Consider the following 13,939-nt stretch of genomic DNA (forward strand, 5'->3'; position numbering starts at 1 on the left):
TCTCTCTCTTCCTCTCTCTCTCTCTCTCTCTCTCTCTCTCTCTCCATCCCCTCGTCCGTCTGCTTTTCCACTTGTCCACCTCGCCTGATTACATTTGCACGACTGGTTTTCTCTGCGCAACTGGTGCGAAGAGCCGGAGGTGGTCAGGAGAGGGGAGCGTGTCTGCGTTGAAGCCGTACGCTTTGCGCTCCCCCGGGGGCTCCTCTCGTCTCTTAACTCCTCTTAACGGAGGAGCGGCAGAACGGAGAGGGTGTGTGTCTTCGCACGGCCACGAGGTTTTCCCCTCTCACTTAAATCCACTTCTGATTAAACGCGCGGTGTCATAAGGGTTCCGTTCAGCTTTGCAAACGGACAGGGTGAGATTCCGTGTCGCGGAGCGTAGGTCGACGTTAAGTTTTCATTTCCGTACCGTGAGTAATATTCAGATAAGAGAAAAATGCTGGCGTAATTGAATTTCAAATTTTCTTTGAGAGGAAGTCGTTACTCTGTCAGGGCCCGAACACTTGAAAATGTGGGCGAGGAATGAATTGGTGCCACGCCGAAGACAAAAAGGAGGTAAAAAGGATGTCGTATTGATTAAAAAAAAGAAAAAGACAAAAAACAAACAAACAAAAAGAATTCCTGCATTTATCAAACACACAAGCATGCCCTGATCAATAAACAGATTCTTCTCTGCCTCCATCTGGGCCACAGTGGGTTTTAAATTTGCCATAAATGGTTTCGTCTCCCAGTATCACACTGAGGCTTCCCAGCATCACCATTCAGCATCCAAACGCTCTCTGTAAAGAAATGTTTTTGTGTGAGTGTGTGCGTGAATGAATGCTGCTTATTTTCAAAATTACAGAGGCACCGTGGTTTATTTTGCAATTTTCTTTTCAATTTTCGGTCTTTATTTGCCTTAAATTATGCCTTTTTGGCCGGGTGGGGTGGGGGTTGGAGGTGGGGTTCGTGCGCGCGCGCGTGCGTGCGTGCGTGCGTGTGTGTGTAAGTGTGTTTGGGGGTGTGTGTAGTAGTTATATGAATTGAAGTTGTGTTGTATTTGCCTCAACCCATCTGACGTTCAGGGTGATGAAAAGGCAGGCTGCAACACCCCTCACCCCAAAGCCTTCACGTGTAATATGAAGTTCACATGATTTATCGCTCCGCTCCGTGACATTATTTCAGAGAGATCGATCAAAACGCTGTTTAACGACGTGGTGATTTTCACTAGCTTTAAAAAAAAAAAAAAGTTTTGAGTGGCCACTGTTTAACTCATTCTGCTTTGGTCCTCACAGACTTGACGTCCACCAATAGGAAAATTTAGCCGCTAGCTAGCCTGTCAAAAACATATATAGGTGCTATATATATATATATCATTCCGCTCTCTCTCTCTCTGATGGTTTTGATCAATCTTCATAAAATTGATCTTGCTGTCATATTCTCCCTGTGCTGAAATGAAGGCCTTAAACAATACACATTAAGAACGGGAAGGCAGGAGAGACTTTACTGAGTGTTTTTTAGTCAGTTATTTTTTCTTTCCCTTTGTAAGCTTTCTCCTCAGCAGGCCTGTTTACTGTTTTATTAGAGTGCTATTGATTCAGGATTCATTAGAGGAGCAGAGTCATTTTGTACTGAGCACTATCCTTTTCTATCTCACCCCTCCTCCTCTCTCTCTCTCTCTCTCTCTCTCTCTCTGTCTCATGCTCTTTCTCTCTCTCTCTCTCTATCCCTCATGCTCTTCCTCTCGCTCTCTTTCATGCTCTTTCTCTCTCTATCTCTCATGCTCTTTCTCTCTCTCTTTCTCTCTCTATCTCTCATGCTCTCTCTCTCTCTCTCTCCCTCTCTCTCATGCTCTTTCTCTCTCTCTTTCCCTCTCTTTCTCTCTCTATCTCTCATGCTCTTTCTCTCTCTCTCTCTCTCTCTCTCATGCTCTTTCTCTCTCTCTCTATCTTTCATGCTCTCTCTCATGCTCTATCTCTGTCCCTCTCCCTCTCTCTATTACGCTCTTTCTCTCTCTCTCTCTCTCTGTCTCTCTCTCTGTCATGCCAGTCTGTGTGTATCTGCATTCTGGGGGCATGCTGAACCATCTCCTGACATATGGTTAGGACATTGCCTGTACGCTTCTCCCTGAGGGGCGGGGCTCACAGCCCCTCTAACAGAGGAGTGTTAGTGAGACTCTCCTTGCGGCGGTGTTTGTCATAAAGCGTTGTTTGACATTGTTTGATCACTATGAGTCCTTTGTTTCATAACAATGCCCCGAAAGTCAAGTGACTCTTGGAAATCAAACCGTTACATTAATTTGTTGTAGTTAGAACAGAGATAGTAGAAAAGGGAGTTAAAAAAAAAGAAAAAGAAAAAAAGCTGACTGCTCTTTTCTTAGGCTGTGCCTGCACTTTGCTCTTTCTCTCTCTCTCTCTCTCTCTCTCTCTCTCTCTCTCTCCTCCCCCTCCTCTCTCTCTCTCTCTCCTTCTCTCTCTCTCTCTCTTTCCCACTCTCTCTCCTCTCTCTGTCTCTCTGTCTCTCTTCTCTCTCTGTCTCTCTCCTCTCTCTCTCCCCTTCTCTCTCTCTCTCTCTCCTCTCTCTCTAAGCAGTGCATTATAGCAGCGTTTTAATTCTTCACACTGAAGCTGGTCTAGTTTTATTCTCCTATCAGTCCTGCTGAATGGGCCCAGGGAGAGATGTGTGGAATCGATCTGAAGTGTCCTCGCTGTCGTGCGCTCCGCGGTCGATACAGTTGCCCAGACTCAACCTCTCACTCAGCGGAGCCACGTCGATGCGGGTCAAGAAGGTCACGAGGTCCACCAACACGGCCTGGAGGTCAAGGGGTCATCCCGGGTTTAATCAAGGAAGGACACAGACCCCCGTTACAATTGTTTTCTCTTATCTGTCCGTTTTTGAAAAGGCCCTTTTTTTTTCAAATAACAAACAGATCGAGTTTTGACGTTGGCTGCCTCGCCCTCTCGGGTCCCCTCTGTCCAGACGCACGGGGTCAATAGAAGGAGTTCACTCAGCACTTTCCACACAGGATATTGAAAGTAAAGAAAACACGGCAGCGGCCGCTGCGGGATGTTTAAGTCTGCGGCCTGTGGATCCAGGGTTTTTGGAGAATATTTAGACGGAGGAGCAGAAAAATGATCAAACATGTCTCTCTCTCTCTCTCTCTCTCTCTCTCTCTCTCTCTCTCCCTCTCTCCCTCTCTCTTTCTCTCTTCTGGGCACACAGGCTTCGTTCCAACTAATTACTTAACCTACATTCAAATATTAGGCTGGTCAGGATATATTCTCATTTCCTTCATGTCTCTCTCAGAGTGGCTGGGGCTGGGGGCTGGGGGTGGGGGTGGGGGTGGGGGGTGAGGCGAGGGTGGGGGGGTTGGCTCCACGGCTGACGGGATGGGGGTCTGGGGGTCTGGGGAGTGACGTCTGTGCCCTCCTCGCTTACTTGTTTTGACTTTTTCTCTCAGGCCAATCAAAACCGCGCCGTCCTCTCCTCCCTCGTCTGCTTAATGACGCTCTGTAAAACGCACGAAGCCAAATGAACTCAGACATATCGAGTCATCGTTTGCCTTTCGCGTCTGCCTTCTGGAGGAAATTGAACTTCTGGACGCAAAAATCTTAATGAGAAATAAGGCGTTCTAAAGCTGGGGGTTACCAAAAAAGGGTAAATGCAAGATGTCGTATTGATATTTTAAGCTGGCGTGCTGTCAGATTTTTAAGTGTGTGTCTGTGTGTGTGTGTGTTTTTTTTTTTTTTACGCTGATAGGCTCCACAAGCAGTAATCACTTTTGTTTCACAGTTGTGGAAAAACAGTTTTTTTGTGTGTGTGTGTGATCGCTCAAGCTGCGACGTTGAAGAGCTAACGGCGCTGTCTCTCAGCGAAAACATCAGAAATGTGGCCGCGTCTGTCAGAGGAGTAGTGGAAAAGGCTGCAGGTTGGACAGATGTTCTGTCTGGCACGCACCGAATGAGAAGGGCCCCCCCCCCCCCCCCCACACACACAACCCCCCCCCCCCCCCCCCCCCTCACCCCTTCCTTCCCCCGTTATCATCTTCAGCCGAAATGAGTGTCGTTCTTCGTCTGAACACACATTACTGTTCAGGTTTTCCCGACAGACTGTGTCCTTCTCTCGAAACTGTGGGGCCATGAAGAACAAACTCTTTGATTATCTGCTCTAATGTGTTTTTCTGTAATGGCTTCCAACTCCAGTCCTTTAAAACACTCTTTTTTTGTTTCCCTCCTCCACCCCAGTCACTCTCCTTCTCTCCGAGCAAATTGCTCACTCGTGTTTTTATAATTAGCTATTTTCAACGCTGAACGATGATGCTCACATTCATGTAGTCACTCATTTTCTCTCTCTCTCTCTCTCTCTCTCTTTCTCTCTCTCTCCCTCTGTCTCGCTCTCTCTCTCTCGCTCTCAGTCTCTCTCTCTCTCTCTGTCTCCCTCTGGCCGCCTGTCTCCGCGTTATGGCTTTTGTCAGAAAAACAGAGAAGAAAATGAAAAAAAAAAACCCCCAAGAAAACGAAACGCTAAATGAAAATGCCAAGGCAGACGTATGGGTGAGCTACACGTGTTTGCAGCTCTGGCTTCTTGCACTGTGGTTTTCCTGTAATTGGCTTGGTTCACGTGGTAAAACCGTTCATTCGGCTCTGGTCCCCATCATCACTGACTACGCCGCTGCTACCATCATCATCATCATCATCATCATCATCATCATGATCGTGGTCATCATTTTTGTTATGTCCAGCTCTGCTATTATCATCAAGACTGCCCTATCTTCCTCCTATACCACCTCTTCCTCTTGCTGAAAGGAATAAAGAAAGAAAGAAAAAGGAAGAAAGAAAGAAGGAATGTTTTATGAATGAACTGAAGAATAGAAAGATCTAACCCGGCCACGGTGGAGTAAAATCAATCCAGTCGGCTAGTCTGTTTCTCGCAGAAATGTCACGCCGGCAGGCCTGTGAGCGCGTTCAGACAATACGGATGAGTAATCTGGCCGAGATGCTTTGCCGTGCCGGTAGATAGAGGGATAAAAGATGGTTGATGGTCTGTGCCGTTGACAGGGAGTCTGCCGTACGGCAGTTTTGTCCCCCCATCCCCCCCCCCCTTTTTTTTTGAATTAATATACTGTTCAAACACAAACTTGGTTTGACAAGTGAAGACCGAAGCGCCTGAACGAATTTCGGAGCAGTCTCCGATCTTTTATAGGGCAAACGTCTCTCAGGCAGTCACCAGGCTGAGAACTTGACAGTCTTTTTTGCCATTTGTCCTACTTCACTCTCTCTCAGCAGGACTGTTACACCTCTCACCCCGGAGATGTTCCAACGCCAAGGTCACAGTAATTGTAGACGTATTATCCTACAGACCATTGATTGTAGAACGGAGGATTAGCTTTGGATTGGACGTCAATTTTCAGGAGTTTCACTCTCTCTCTCTCTCTCTCTCTCTCTCTCTCTCAATATGTAACACACATATATATATATATGTGTGTGTGTGTGTGTGTGTGTCTGTGCATATATATATATATATATATATATATATATATATATATATATATATATATATATATATATATATATATATATATATATATTTATCCACATACACATATACATATATACACATACATGCACACACACACACACACACACACACATATATATATGTTCATATATTTATAATATGTATACATCGCATTAAATGTAATTAGGACATCATCTGTAGAATCGCTGGATATGTGGTTTTTATAATCCTTGATTGAATTATGAGCTGTTTGGTGTTAAAACTGACGGAGCAGTGAGGCTTAGTCTTGAGCTGTCAGAGTATTGACTCGCTCTCAGTGTGTATTACAAGTCTTAAGGCTTTAGTTGAGCCTACAGCTCAGGTCCTGTTCCCTCGACTCCCAGGTCTTAAATTGGAGAAGAACCCTCTGATCTCTCTGCTCCATCAGCCTAGCCTCCAACCCACCTCCACAGCCTGGTAGCAAGAAAATAGGCCTTCTCTCCACTATTGTTTGAATGTTTATTCGAACGAAAAACAGCGAGTGCATCTTATTGTTGATAACTGTTGTGTAGATACGAATAATGCTCTCAGTGCCATCTGAGCTTTATACATTTTTATAGGTTTTGTGTGTGTGTGTGTGTGTGTGTGTGTGTGTGTGTGTGAGAGAGAGAGAGAGATAGAGTGTGTGCGTGTCAGGGAGTGAGTGTAGTATGCGGTCGAGAGATAGAGAGAGAGAGAGAAAAAAAAACGGCTCTCTTGTCAGCGTTGTGGCTGATCTGCCTGGGACAATGAGAAGTCAATGTTGCTGTGTTATCAAAGCCCCTGCTCTTATTGATCCCTCTCTCAGCCTGGAGCCGATCCCCCCCTGCCTCCCCTATCACACCTCACTGTCCATCTGTGGCAAAGCATTCAAATCCAACCGCTGCTGTGGTCTGATAGCCCTTTAGCAAATCAGTGACACTTCACTTCTATCAGACCATACACACACACACACACACACACACACACACACACACACACACACACACACACAAATACAGAATCATAAACTCTTTTATTTAATCTCGAAGCAGATCGGTGGGACTTTTTCCAGTCAGGTGTCGTGTTGCTGCCTCTGTTGTCATGTCTGCCCTTCTGTTGATAAAGGTAGTGAATATGATTTTTCGTTTAAACGGGTCAGTGAGAACGCATTCAGGGAATGGAAAAACAGCTGCCGCGCTGGTTTAGCTCAGTATCAAACCCTGAGCGTAAAGAGACCGCAGCCAATGAGCTGGAGAATAAAAGCAGTCACAACATCAACAAGTCAGCTGGACTTTATGTCCCCGCGCCCTGGGCAAAAATACAGTCAGTGGCTAACTACCTATTTTTAATCGTTGTTTATCCTTATTAACACGATCCCAGATGTGGTTTTGGAGCGCGAACGTCGTGTTCGGTGCTTAAGTGACGCGGAGAGCGTAACGGATGTCCAGTCCCATCGCGTTGTGCGCATGCTTGGGTAGTAAATCCTACCCCGGTATGATTTAATAAATCGACCGAGATGAGGCGTCCAAAGCCCACGCGCTGATGTATGTATATTGCATTTCTGTCAAGTCAAAAGGATCACTGGAATCGCCTGTATCCACAGGCAAGGTTACGTTACTTCATTACTCCTGCTCATGACAACCATATTAGTAAATATGCAAAGCCTGGTTTCCACAGGAGCCAGGGGACTGTCTGAAGGTCATGTCTGGCCGACTGAGGTACGTCTCTCTCTCTCTCTCTCTCTCTCTCTTTCTGTCTTTCTGTAATATGTCCACCCCCCCCACACCCCACACACATGCACTCACACACACACACACTCACACAAACTCAAACACTCTGCAATGATTCAGAGTGAGAGGGAGAGTGAAATGTGAAACAGCACTTGCTTCCAGGTATGCATGAATGTGTGTGTGTGTGTGTACGCGTGTGCGTGTGTGTTTGGTGGCTGTATCTGTGTTTTTTTTCCATGAAGCGAGAACAGAGAGCTGGGGCAAACACTGAAATGTTTGACTGACTGGGCCCCTGTCCCAATACTCTACCGTGTCTCCTTTTGCCTCACGTCCTTTTCTGCTAAAGGTCACTGAAATTTTAAAAGGGCTCGAAGCAAACAGCAGACCAACCTCACGTGAACGACTCATGGCGTCTTCATCAGAACTGCCACTCATCCCGTTTATTAAGAGAACGAGGTCTCAAGGCGAGGGAACATTGAAGAGAACTGGGAAAGGACCCAGTCACCCGTATACGTCAAATTCTCATTTAATCCACGTCTGACCAAGAGGAGTGAAATGTATTGGCATCCTAGTAAAGACCAGCTAGATTATTTAAGATCTTAGAAATCTCCTCCTGTCCATCATGAGGGACATTTTAGTGACCCTGCATTAAGTACAGTGCTCTTTAAATGGACAGGCTGACTTCTTTATTACACAACTTGTATTTTACAGTGACTTGGAGAATGAGTGTTCTATGAGTGTTCCTTTTGACGACGTCGGCATTGTCTCAAACTGTTCATTGTTTACGAAATTCTTTTCGAAACACGGCGAGAGACCTGTTTTCTGTCAGTGCAGGGCTGTGATGAAACCGGTCTCTTGGCATAGGGCTCTCGGTGCGCAGAGGTTTGAGAAAAATTTGTTGCATGTTCATTTTTCTTTTTGTCTTATTTTTGGATTAGGTTTGGTTATTATGGAAACTGCTCTCTCAACAACCTTTATATAGATTTGTGGATGAGTCTGTTAATGAGGGGTCTTTCTGTTATATTTACAGTGTTTGCTGAGTTCTAAACTCTCCCTCATTAACACAACTCACACATTCTCTCTCTGTCTCTCTCTCACACACACACACACACACACACACACACACACACATACACACACCCATGCACTCAACTCTACGTTTACACACACACACACATCCATGCAGACATTCCAAATCATCCAGCGCGGTGTAGTCTGAGTGAACTTTCCGGTCCGCATTAATAATTCACTGAACAGGTGTCAGTCTGCAGCCCTGGCCTTCGTCTCTGACACGGCGCCGTTCTTGGCCTGCGCAGACGACGAGCAGAAGCGCCCGGAGCAGATGCCTTCGGCAGGGCTCACTCTTCCCCCAGCAGCTGGCTCTGGGAGCCTGCGTCCGCTCACCAACTGTGCCTGGCCCCAGCGCCGGAGCGGAGCAGCCCGACAGTGATAAACAGACACGCTCTGTCGATAAATGAGAGAGAGGAACGCTTCTGGATCCCGCTATGAAGGTCAGCTAATCAACCGTAAGGTGTAAAGACACCTCCGCCGCCTCTGACGACCTGAAGAAAAAAAAAAAGAAAAGAGAAAAATAAAGCTTCTCACCTCTCAAGGCTTTTTCTCTCTCTCTCTCCTCCCTTTTCCCCGGGAGAGAGGTTCCCACGGCCCCTTTGCTCCGCGTCCGCTTGACGTTTGAAGGTCTGCTGTATCTCGACCTGAAGTGTGTGAAACGTGAGACGCGCTGACAGCTGGACTCGTAGGTTGTTCACGTGTAGCCTACCGTGGAACCGCGGTAAATCTCGCCATCCTGTCGTCTTGGCAGCGACGTCCTCTCTGCAATTATCCGCTTGATTTTCATTAAAAGTCGTAATTGCGTGTGGTTGCGCGTTCTTGTTTTTTGTTTATTTGTTTCTTTTGGTGGTTGTTGTTTTGATGAGACCACGTTCAGTGATTTGAGTGCCTGTTAAGCTTGGGCAGTCCGTAGGGAACTCAGACCTGTTTGCTGGATTCAGGAGATGCCACAAAATTTGTTTACTGCTTACTCATTACTCGCAGCATGCAAATGAACAGAACCCTAGATACATGAGCATATGTGTATATATATATATATGTGCGTGTGTGTGTGTGCGTGCGCGTGCATACGTGTGTGTGCGCACACACACACACACAGATATATACATATGTGTGTGTGTGTGTGTGCGTGCGTGCATACGTGTGTGTGCATACACACACACATACACACATATATACATATATATATGGTGTGTGTGTGTGTGTGTGTGTGTTTAATGGAGCTGTGTAGCCTCTCTGTTTTGACAGGGCAGTTAATCTGGAGAAGCTAATGACGATGACATTAGCATTTTGTTCGTCGCGCGCTGCTTGCGGGAGGTTTGATTTGTGAGCGACGGAGCCCTCCCGGATGGATCCGGCTTCGTCATTTGGCCTTTGTCAAAGTGAAATATAACCACTCTATCTCTTACACTTTAAAAAAAAGGAAAAAAAAGTCACGTGTGTTAAAAGGGCACCGAGGTTCACGGCCCTAAAGCGATAAATCTACTCCACGATTCTGACAAAAGGTGGGAAACAGAACATCTCACTCACGGATCCCGGGCCTTTTCAAGTGTGTCTCGTGAGTGGCATTTCTGGCAAACAGCTGTTTTAATCACAGCTAATTTGTACGCTTCAACATAGAAATCAGAGCTGGAGAGAGTCCGATTCTAAATGACAATTGCACTACTTAAGCGAATCAATGCCTTAAACCTGCTATCGGATTCCTGTTGTCTTTCATCCATTGTTTGTGTGTTTGTGTTTGTGTGTGTATATGTGCAGGGGCTTTTGTATGGTTCTTCCGCTCTTGGTCTCCGTGGCATTTGATAAATATTAAAAGGTTATCCTTCGCGTTTTTGTGTTGAGGTTTGTTTGCCTCTGTCTCCCGAGTTCTCGCTTTGTAAATGAGATCATTCGTCTTGGCCGGGATTCTACAGCGCACACCCTCGTGGAAAATTAATTAACGCAGTTTGTCTCTTTCTCTCCTCTTTGTTTCTGGACTCCTCTCACTCTCTCTCTCTCTCTCTCTCTCTCTCTCTCTCTCCCCCTCCCATTTGTCTGAAAATCCCAATGACTCTTCTCTTCTCTTCTCTTCTCTTCTCTTCTCTTCTCTTCTCTTCTCTTCTCTTCTCTTCTCTTCTCTTCTCTTCTCTTCTCTTCTCTTCTCTTCTCTGCCAGCTGTGAGCTGGTGGCACTCAGCCCTGAGATCTTCCCTCTAGTTCCTCACGTGTTTGAAGGCTCTGCTCAACACACTGACTGTGTGTCACGGTCATGAAGTCACTGCCTGTGAGTGCGGCCGCTGGACGAGACTGCTTGCTTTAAAGCACTCAGGATATAAACTGTCTCCTTCCTGAGCCGCGTGGGTCAGACAGAGCTCACTGGACCTGAATGAGGTTGCGGCTCAATGAGGTCTCTTTATAAAAGGAGACGCGGAGACAGAAGGTCCGTGGAAGAGGAGGTATTCCGGTTTCATGATTCTCGTAAAGCTCCCTAAGGTTATTTCTCCAAATCTGTTCCTGCAGACCATTGATGCTGCGTGTTTTTTAGGCCTCTCTCTCTTTCGGAGTCTGCTTTCTCGTTCAGGTCCAGTCCTGGGGCGTCATTGGATGCCGCGTTTTTCGTTCAGGTCCAGTCCTAGAGCCTCATTCGACGCTGCGTTTTCGTTCAGGTCCAGTCCTTGGGCCTCGTTGGACAGCGTGTTTTTCGTTCAGGTCCAGTCCTTGGGCCTCGTTGGACGGCGCGTTTTCAGTGAAGTGCCCATCCTTGCCTCGTTGATTTCAGGGCCTGTTGATCATCAGACAGATCTTATCCGGCGGCGTGCAAGTGATTGGTTTGAGGAAAAAAAAAATATCATTCCAGCTAATTCCCAGAGCTGAATTGTGGGGGGAAAAAAAAAAGAAAAAAGAAAAAAAAAAAAAAAAAAAGAAAAACACCGCACACCTGCTTCAGCTAATCAAGGGCTGGATAATTACCTGATGAGGGGAATCAGGTGTGCTGGAGCAGGGGGAAGTGTTAAATATGCAGCCGTGTGAACTGCCTGTCCTGCTGGTTTGAGACAGACTGGTACAGACTGGTACATACACGGGCTAGAGTGAACCGTGTGCCTCTTTAGTGCAAAGAACCCGGGAAGCAGGGACGTAAAAATGTGGAAAGCTAATGAAGTATTTAGAGTATGCTATATGAAATGTGCATTTAAGAGAAAAAGTTAAAAGGTCAAAGAAATGGGGTGAAATGTTTAAGATCACGTAACTGTGGCGGACCACCGAGAACAGAACCCGTTCCCGATGATCAGGGTGTTATTGGTCAGGGTATTATTGATCAGGGTGTAATTGGTCAGGGTGTTCTTATTCATAGCGTTTAAACTTCTCAGTCTGAAGAGCTGTCCACGAAAATAGATCCCATCCAACTGACCCTTTCACCTTGAGGAGTGCCTCTTTGTCCTTTCTCCCCTTCTCTCTCTCTCTCTCTCTCTCTCTCTCTCTCTCTCTCTCTCTCTCTTTTTCTTTCTCTCTCTTTGTGAGTGTCTGTGTATCTGTTTCATAGCGATGAACAGACAGGGACCCGCTGCGGCCACACGGCGGTGCAGACGGAACATATGAACCTTTATTTAATCGTTCCACCTGCTCACTGCAGCCGCTCTGAGTCAGTGAGGGACAAAGGCCAGGCACAGCGGAGAAGACCAACGTCTTCCTCTGCGAGGCCCCTGATAAGTGTCAGCGTGTGATGGGTGGGTGTGTGGATCAGACGAGGACCGTCAGAAGAGAGGGTATCAGGGCCCGTGTGACGGTAAAGATCCATCTGCTCCGCCAGGCCACCCCCTAGGTACGCTACAAATGGAATCCCAGATGGAAGTTTCCTGTTTCTGTGTGTGTGTGTGTGTGTGTGTGTGTGCGTGTTAGTGTGGGTTGGTGTGACTGTTGACCTCTGTTTAGCTGTTCTCAGTTGTTTCAAACCAAAAATATAAATTCAATATATTTCTTATGACCTGGCCCGTTTTTTTTTTTTTGTATGGTATTTTTTGGTGTCATACTATAAATGTATTTTTATATTTTAGTTATTCATTGTGGAGCAGGTGCAAGTTGCACGTGGATTCAAAGTCAAATTTAACATAGTAATGATTTAAAATGTGTTAAATGCATTAGGAACCGTTTAATATTTAAAAATAAACGTTTCAGTTATAATATGGAATATAATAAGTAATAGACAATGAAATTTAAAAAAAAAGAGCAATTATGCATTTTTTTTTGTGTGTGTGAAATTCGCAGTGCATATCCAGAACAATCCAAATCCTATAGCTACGTTTTATAAATTGACCCTAATGCTTGTAAACATCCGTTTACTATACTGATGTAACATTTGCATAAAACTCTAGTAGCGTCCGTGTTTTCTCTCTCTCTCTCTCTCTCTCTCTCTCTCTCTGTGCTTTTGATGTGGTTGGTGTGTGTGTGTGTGCGGTGGTGTGGAGACTGGGGCGGGGCGTAGCGGCAGTGCGAGCGCGTTTGATTGGTCGATGCAGACAGGACCGGACAGGCTGTTACGGGCCTCTCCATCACTGGGCTTTACGGGCACTTTGTCACCAGTGGTGATAAGTCAGCAAAAACGGCTACACCGGGGACTGGAAACAACCTCCTGTAAATAACCCCCCCCCCCCACTCCAGCCTGGAGAGCTGCAAACGCAGAAATGTCTCTCTGTGAAAGTGCATCAGCAAACGTTGGACTATCTGCAACAAGTCGCAAATCATTGCTTTTAATTTCGGCCTTATGAATCATTAATGGAATGTTTTTCTGGGAGGCCAAACAAAGGCTTTAGGATCCTCTTCTCAGAAAAACGAGATGTTCTGTGTGTTTTGCGTTTATTTTTATATACATCCAGGATGTGCTTTTTCTTTTATGAAAACATTTAAATGAGCTTCACAATAAATTCAAAGCATTCTACACCATATATATGTGTGCGCATATGTACATGTATATGTATGTATGTGTGTATATATATATATATGTGTGTGTGTGTGTGTGTGTGTGTGTGTATGTGTACATATATTTATGTATACACGCACACGCCCACATACACCCACACACACCTATCTATACACACACATTTATGCATATATATATATATACACACACACATATACTACCTTAGATTTAGACGATGTTTTCATTTTCAAGATATCAATTACTTGGTTTTATTTGCTCCTAATTTTTTATTAATACTGCATTTGCATCACGGCAGAACTGTCTCAGCTTTTCTCGTTCGCGCTTTCACAGGAGCGATTTTCTTTTTTGAGCCCCCGCTGTGACACGGCTTTCGCGTCACCAACAGACAAGACAAAAAAAAAAAAAAAAGAAAAGCGAGAGAGAGAGAGAGGGAGGGAGAGAAAGAGAGAGAAAAAAGAGAAAAAAAAGACAAACCTGCCACATTCACCTCATTAATAAAGACGCGCGACGTGCGTGTGATCGGCCGTTAGCTGCCGAAAGCCCCGCCCCCCTCCCTGCCCTGCCCCGCCCCCCCCCCACCCCCCCTCCCCACCCGGTCTTATTAAATAATGAGGCCTTTGCCTGCGTTTGAGCCTCAGGAGAAGCACAGCGGACCCAGAGACTCCCGCTCATAACAGAGCTCCCTTAATAATTTAAACCAATATTATAACGTGAAGGGGGGGGGGCGC

At 45.8% G+C, this 13,939-nt stretch overlaps 1 protein-coding gene across 1 annotated transcript in view; it reads left to right on the forward strand.

The window, feature by feature from the left end:
* ttc28 (tetratricopeptide repeat domain 28) overlaps window positions 1-13,939 on the forward strand; it is a 152,234-nt gene that overhangs the window by 23,413 nt on the left and 114,882 nt on the right. The window lies entirely within an intron of this gene.

This window comes from Chanos chanos, chromosome 3 (assembly GCF_902362185.1).
Source record: "Chanos chanos chromosome 3, fChaCha1.1, whole genome shotgun sequence".
NCBI lineage: Eukaryota > Metazoa > Chordata > Actinopteri > Gonorynchiformes > Chanidae > Chanos > Chanos chanos.